General features: G+C 45.9%; 1 protein-coding gene across 2 annotated transcripts in view; it reads left to right on the top strand.

Annotated features, from left to right (window-relative positions):
* Positions 1-7,500, top strand: part of LOC122816534 (dual specificity mitogen-activated protein kinase kinase 3) — a 982,929-nt gene that overhangs the window by 644,699 nt on the left and 330,730 nt on the right. The gene's annotated exons all lie outside the window — the stretch shown is intronic.

The following is a 7,500-nucleotide window of genomic DNA, read 5'->3' as shown; positions in this document are numbered from 1 at the left end:
GTAGTCCACATGTTTCGCATGAAGGGGATGTGTATACCTCTGGACTGACCACAGAGTGCCAGACTGTCCACATATATTGGTCATTTCTCTGCTGTAGTCCACAGGATCATTACTGTGCTAGCAGTGGTACTGTACTATGATGTCCTTAGGATGTCTGTCAGTAGCCAATGGTGCACATGTTAAAAGCAGATGTGAATTCCACACAACATGTCTGTTAAGACAGCCCCTATTACTGTAGCAACAGTCTGCATATATACCTGCAGTACATACATGACATCCCCTTTCATTAAGAGGTTGGGACTACTGGGGCTAAGGTAGGACTCCACCCCATGTCCTGGACATATGGTGATCATATATGTATATATATATATATATATATATATATATATATATATATATATATATATATATATTTATCCATATATCTATATAGATATATACACACATACATATCGACGTACACAGATGGATATATTATAGATATATATATATATATATATATATATATATATATATATATATATATAAAAACACTCGGGTATATACATATACACAGCAATACATGTCTACACATATACAGATATTGATGCATATGCACATATACTTATGAATATCTGCATATATATATCGACAGTAATAGGTATAGCTGAATAGATATGTATGCAGACATAGTTATAGATATCTACAAATATATCAACATAAATAGGTATATCTGTACACATAGGATGTGCATACATATATCTATATATATATATCTATATATACATACATATATATATATATATATATATATATATATATATATATATATACACACACACATACATATGCAAAGATCTACACATGGCCATATATATGATGCACTATACAGATGTGTAGACAGACGTATGTACGAATATACATGTGTATGTACATGTAGACATATCAACATATGTATATATCCATATTCCTGTCGTGTAAACATCACGTTTGTGTATACCTTCCCAGATGTACATTGCCGTATGTATCTGATATGTGCACATTATGATATAACAACATATGTGATGTAACAGTAATATCAATAACAAGTACTACACAATTGTGGAAGTAAAAGCAATTGTTCAATACTAATCCATTTGTGTATTGACAGATATAATGGAAAAACAGCAACTGTCTTCACAGTGGTCATGGTGTAGTGGTTAACTGTTGTGACTATAGTGTACAGGGTCCTGGGATCAAGATCTGCAAGGGTTGTTTACTTTGTTGCTGGGCAGAACAAGGGCTGTCTGATACAGAGTGGTTAAGGCAGTTTTGAGCAGCTTTAAGTGGGTTTGTGCGAAGCTAAGCAGTGCTAACGTACAGTTAAAAAGTATGGACGCTTACACCGTGTGGGCTTTGCTTACCAGTGCATAAATCTGCTTAGCTGTTATATTGGAGCAATGTTGACACTTGCTAAGCATGGCTTAGTCCTGGTAACCAGTTCTCACCACCCAGTCTGATAGCATAGCAGGGTAATGACATCTGTAATAATTGTATGTTATGCCATGTACAATACATGTGCCTATGTGCTGTCATTACAGTAGCAAGGGGGTGTGAGTGTCATGTCTGGGACACACAAGTATATGAGACCTGTACAGCACTGTTACCCGTGTGACATACAGGGGTAGTAACCCAGGGTACATGCTGTCACACTGGCATGTAGTGTATCATGGCGGTACTACTGTTGACAGTGCTTTCCCAGGCAAGAGTTGTGTGCTAGATGTAGTACTGACAACAAGCACACCTGCAGGCATAGCTGGACCCTGAGGCCTCCCTCTTGTGTTCCTGGTGTGTGAGCTGTGTCACAGTATATATCCCTTACTGGATAATGATCCGACATGTGGAATGCAGTTGTAGACTACCATCTGTACAGCACATTAGTGAGGGCTTCCAAATGTAGTTATGGCATACATATTGTCAAACATCTATCTGTCGACACATCCTACTGCATAGCTACTTGCCAAGCTGATGACTGTCAGTCCCTGTACAGATGCGCAGATGGCAGGTATTCAGCTGGGATAAGTACAGGCAACCTATGCTTGATTGACACTGACATGCCTGCTCAGGTGTGTAATAACTGGCACATATAGGAGACAACACCTTGTATGCAGCACATCCTATGGGTACCTTCACTACACTACCACAGTCAACAGAACATGCTTGGGTACAGATCTGCATCACAGATGCTTACCATGTGTTGTAATATATGTTGCATACACGCAACTGGATAACCTCAGTGACCATGTGCAGGAGGCACCCAGAGGATTGGCTGATGTGTGTCACTCTCACCCTGAGGGTCACCACAGTGGTGTCTGTTGATAGATTGCCTGCTGGCACATGGCAGGTGGCATGATACCACTGTACACACATCCCCTTCACAACCCATCTCTCCATGAACAATAGCCAGGTACACAGCTATGACCACCTGCAGTGATGCACCCCAGCACTGACACACGTGTATGTGTGTATTACTGAGGATAGCAGTGTTTGTGTGTTAGGGCACCTGTAGTTGGGAATTCTATGAGGGCCTTCACAACTGCTGCAACACCCATTGCCATATTCACTTGTGGCTGCTGCTGTAACGGACATTACATGTACCCTGATACGCTCCTCTTCCTACCAGCTACACAAGCCTTGCAGTACCAGCACAACAGTGTTGTACAAATGGGTCGATAGGCATGGGATATCCATGGTCGGGCAAGTGTGTGTATGCATGCATGTCTGTATATCTGTAGGGTACAGCATTCCGAGGCCACATACTCCTATTACAATATGCATTGCCACACAGGAGTACAGATAGTGTTGTTGGTGCCCATAGGTGAGGCATGACAGTGCAGCACCCTACTATGCCTGTGGCATGTGCATTAGATGCATATCCGTGTAGTACCACTATTGGGATATACAATGGGTTGTATCACAGTCGTGGACAATGTGTTGATGGTGGGTATGTCAGTGTGTCATCATGGGTTCCAGGGAGTACAATATCCACTGGGGGATGTGGGTGCTGTGTACACTGTCATTACACCATGGTGCACCCAGTATATGTCCCATGTACTGCTTTATGGTGTCCGCTGTCACCATCAACCATACATGTAACTGATACCACAATCTAACCCAGTTATGCATGTGCTGTGTGTAGCCTACCTGTAACACATTGGGCACACAGACAAGTTAGCACTGATACGCCCAGGTCTCTTCGATGTGTGTCTACCTGTTGTGTCTGTTAATGTGTATATGATGGTATGTCGCACTATATATTGTACATATACAGCCATTGCATCCCCCATTAGCATACTGTACATGTCTGGGGATGTTCTGCATGTAACATGTAACCTGGAACACGCATCACCCTAAATGCTGTGTGGTGTGTGCAGTGAAAGCCACACAGTTCAGTAGCACTACATACCTAGGTAGGGGTCTAGTCCCATTGTTGCCAAGTGAGACTGTGTTTGTATGTGGATGGGTCTACATCAGGTTGCAGATTATACACATCCCAGCAGGTCACCTGTCAATGTGGCACAGGCAATAACTGTTATACAAACCGGTGATGTGTTCAACTGTACACCGGATATGTCACAGCCATGGTGTCACCACAGTGCCATACCCCTTGTGGAATATGACTGCAGACCATCCTCCTGCTGACAAGTACACCTACAGCACAAATGGATAACATTAATGGAGACCACTATCAACCAGTGTTACTAACAGCTATAATGCATCATTTCTGGACGGCTACACTACCTGACATGTATGCATTAAACATTACTCCTGACATATTACACTGCAGTACTTTGGTACACTGTAGTGTACAGTCACCGTGTGCATCAGAACCATATTAGCCTGTCCCTGCATCCATGTTAAGGATGATGGGTGTGGCACAGGTATCATCATATGCACAGGGTGTGTTGTTGGTTTGCCAGAGGCCGAGGGTGGGTCATATATTTGACACCATATATGTGGGTGAGGGGTGTAATGAGTTGAACTGGGCATGGTGATGTGTGTGTGTGTAGGTATGGGGTTGCCCTAGGTGTGTTCGTATAGTGTGTGGGTATGCATGCACACAGTTCTGCCATGTGGCTGCCCTGTACAGGTGTTTACAGACAGCTGCAGACCATACTTGGCAGGGTGCGCAGTTCACCGCCACAGAAACGTGGACTGTGCTTGCCAGGGGTTCCATGTGCACGCCCAGGTACTGGCCTCTATGTGCTACTCTCCTCTGATGATGACAGATGTCTGCTGGAACCAGGTCCCTCCTGGGACTGTCCAGGACCATGTGCTCGTGGCCTGGTGTGGACAGTGCCCCCCTGCAGTGCTGGAGTTGGTACTCTCACTACAGGAGCGCCTTGGTGTCCTAGCATGTCCACGTTGACTGCCAGCTGTTGGTGTTGCTGGCCTATGTCCACGCAGCCATCGCTGCACTCCCCCACCACATGTTCAAGCACAGACAAACCACAGTCGATGAGGCCCATCATCTCACCAAAACAGTCTATCCATGACCTCGGTATGAGCACAGAGGGCAACCAGACCGTTCATGGAAGTTGTCGCTTGCAGATGTGAGAGCAGCCCGCTGCAGCCTCAGGCCCTGTCTGTACAGTTCCATACGTGCCTGCTCCCCCATGACAGCCTGAAACATGCACTTGGTGGTACCACGTACGTGTCTGCCCAAGGTCATGATGACCAGCGGCCCTACCACGAGCACCCTGGGACATCTGCCTATGTGGTGCCCTGCCAGGCATCCTGCTGTGACCAGACACAGTAGGCATGGATACCACACTCTATGCACTGCCACCAACCGCCAGCTGTCCCTCCGCTATGGCCACTGGTGATGCGGTATGTAAAGGCACTAAAACTGTGTGCAGGGTTGATGTGGCTAAGAGGTGCGTGTCAAATGATGGCGCTGTTTTAGCCCCTGACGACCCCACCTGTGCCTCAACAGTAGTATCGTCATCTTCTCTATCTGTATGGACACCAACATCAGATTGCATGCAGGACGGACCCTGCCCCACCTCGCCACCTGTAGGGGGAAACAAACACTTTAAAACCTGCACAGCATTGCATAACGGTACACACGCAGACGCACACATTCCACCTGAATACCCACTTGTCCGTGACTTTACAGACAGTCCCACGTTTATTCCCATCCTGCATCACACTTGGTAACATACACTCATTAATACCACTCATTCTTCTAAATGCCTAGACAAGTGATCACAACACAAGACCTGTTACTCCATTACCTCCTTGACCTGAGTGGAGTGGTTTAACATGGCCTCACTGCTGTCATTCAGTATTCACCCTTTGTGTGTCCAGACATCTTGAGCATGGCCCCTGTATGTGAGGGGCTACTACGTTCACTCTGTCACACACTGGAGTGTCATGTGTAAGTATTGCTCAGTACATGCCAGATATGCTGCACAATCAAACTGTCATGTGACAACTGTAATATATGGATACACTCCCTGGTGTTGTCTAGTAATTCCACAATGCATCTGTAGTGCTGCATATGTGGGTTGTTGGTCACCTCTCTGCTGAATGCAATATTAAGGGTATACCTGGTGTCTACTTTCCCTCCCAATGCATGTTCCATGCTACAGACCTTATACTATCGGCTGTCCTGTGATTACATATCAGACAAGTATTCCTGGTGTGTCATGTGTCAGTCCATGTCCATGTACTGCACTATTCCAAAGGGAAGTATTACTGTATGAACAACCCCACAATCACAGATGTGCATACAGGGACACCCACACAAACACACACACATCCTACATGCATCAACCTCCCTCCACTTCCAGAGTGACCCTATAGAAAAACACACACACACACACACACACACACACACACACACACACACACACACACGTGAGGTTGCACAAAGATAGTACACACAATCCTCCTATTAGCCATCTGTCAACATGCATAACATATGGTTACATATATGGTGCGGACGGGCAGGTGCCACAAGGCTGGTGAGGAGCTCCTAAACACGTGTCATGGGGAGATGGATGGCATGGATCCCCATGGACTGCAGCAGCATGCCGACGAACATTGCGAAGCATGTCAGAACAATGATGCCGGACCTGCTCATAACTGCGGTTGTGCAGTCTGACATCATTGACCCTGTGGACTTGGTCGTTCCACAGGGCGGTCCGCTCCTGCTGCCCATGGGCAGCCCAGCCAAACAGGACAGGGTAGTGCTGCATTAGATAGTTCAGCACTATGTAATTTTCATTTGCTGAATAAGCAGGGAGGCGTCCATGTGACATCTTGCCTGAAAGACATAAAGATGGAAACTGGTCTGAGCAACTCATACAGCAAGGTTACCATAGTTCTTAATACACATCTGTCAGCCCCCACCACTATATCGGTGACAACAAACTGTACACACAACTCAATAGGTATAGCTACAGCTTACCTACCGGTGGGACAGATATTGTATTGTACCACACTTTGTGCTATGTGTTTGTAGCCATGTTCCCCGTGTGGACACTATTATTGCTGGCCTGTTATGGACAGTTCACCTGCATGCCATTGTCAGGGCCACTGTGGTTCCATATATGCCTGTGGTATGCTTGCTATGTGATTGCTGCACATCTGACATTCTGTGTTATTGTGGATATCTATACATGCTGTTGGACATGTTCTGGGATTGTGCAGACCATTACTACCCACATATGTTCTATAACAGTGACACAATAACATGTTTAGGGAATGTTTGCCAGCAGAACCACCTCTCCAAACTCATCTGGTCATGTTATCAGAATGTATCACATGTGGGACCCACTCTGGGGCCTCCTCATGTACTGGTCCAGCAGTACCTTCAGGTGGAACCACCTCAGAGGATGTTGGCCCCCCCAGGGGTACACACAGACGTGATCCTGTCCCCCGAGGTCAGGTCCAGGGTTTGTGCCATAGCGGGCTCCTCAGACACACGTGGGATATGCTACATCACCTTGAGGCACCCAGTACACAGTCACAGGGTCCACATGCTCCTCCTGCTCAGCCTCCAGGCCAGACACCTTCGGGACGTGGACTGCTGTTGTAAGTAGCAATGGATGGGAGGCTTGTTCCCATTGTTTCCATATTGGGGCCAGTGGGGCTTCCACATCGCAGACCACACACACTATCCAGGGTGTTTACCCACCACTTGTGTCATATACCACCCCTGTAGGTTGTCTTCTATATCTACCAACCCGGACCACCTCCACAAATATACCTGCCATACTTCCCCATATTCCCATTCCCTGCTTCACAGACCAAGGCAATGTGGTCCCAACAAGGGGTTCACATGTGACATATACCCGTCCATGTTGCACACACTTGCAGCTGTATATATCTGTGTGTATTGCTATGTGTGCTGTTCCCTCGCACATAGCATGCAGCACTGTGGTGGTAATATAGGGTACATGTATTTACATACATGTGTTTGTATATATGTAGACATGTGCATGTAGATATATATCTATATATGTGTAGATATAT

The sequence above is a fragment of the Protopterus annectens genome, chromosome 12.part0, assembly GCF_019279795.1.
Source record: "Protopterus annectens isolate FY-2018-M chromosome 12.part0, PAN1.0, whole genome shotgun sequence".
NCBI classification, from domain to species: domain Eukaryota; kingdom Metazoa; phylum Chordata; order Ceratodontiformes; family Protopteridae; genus Protopterus; species Protopterus annectens.
This window is presented reverse-complemented; position numbering and strand designations above follow the sequence as displayed.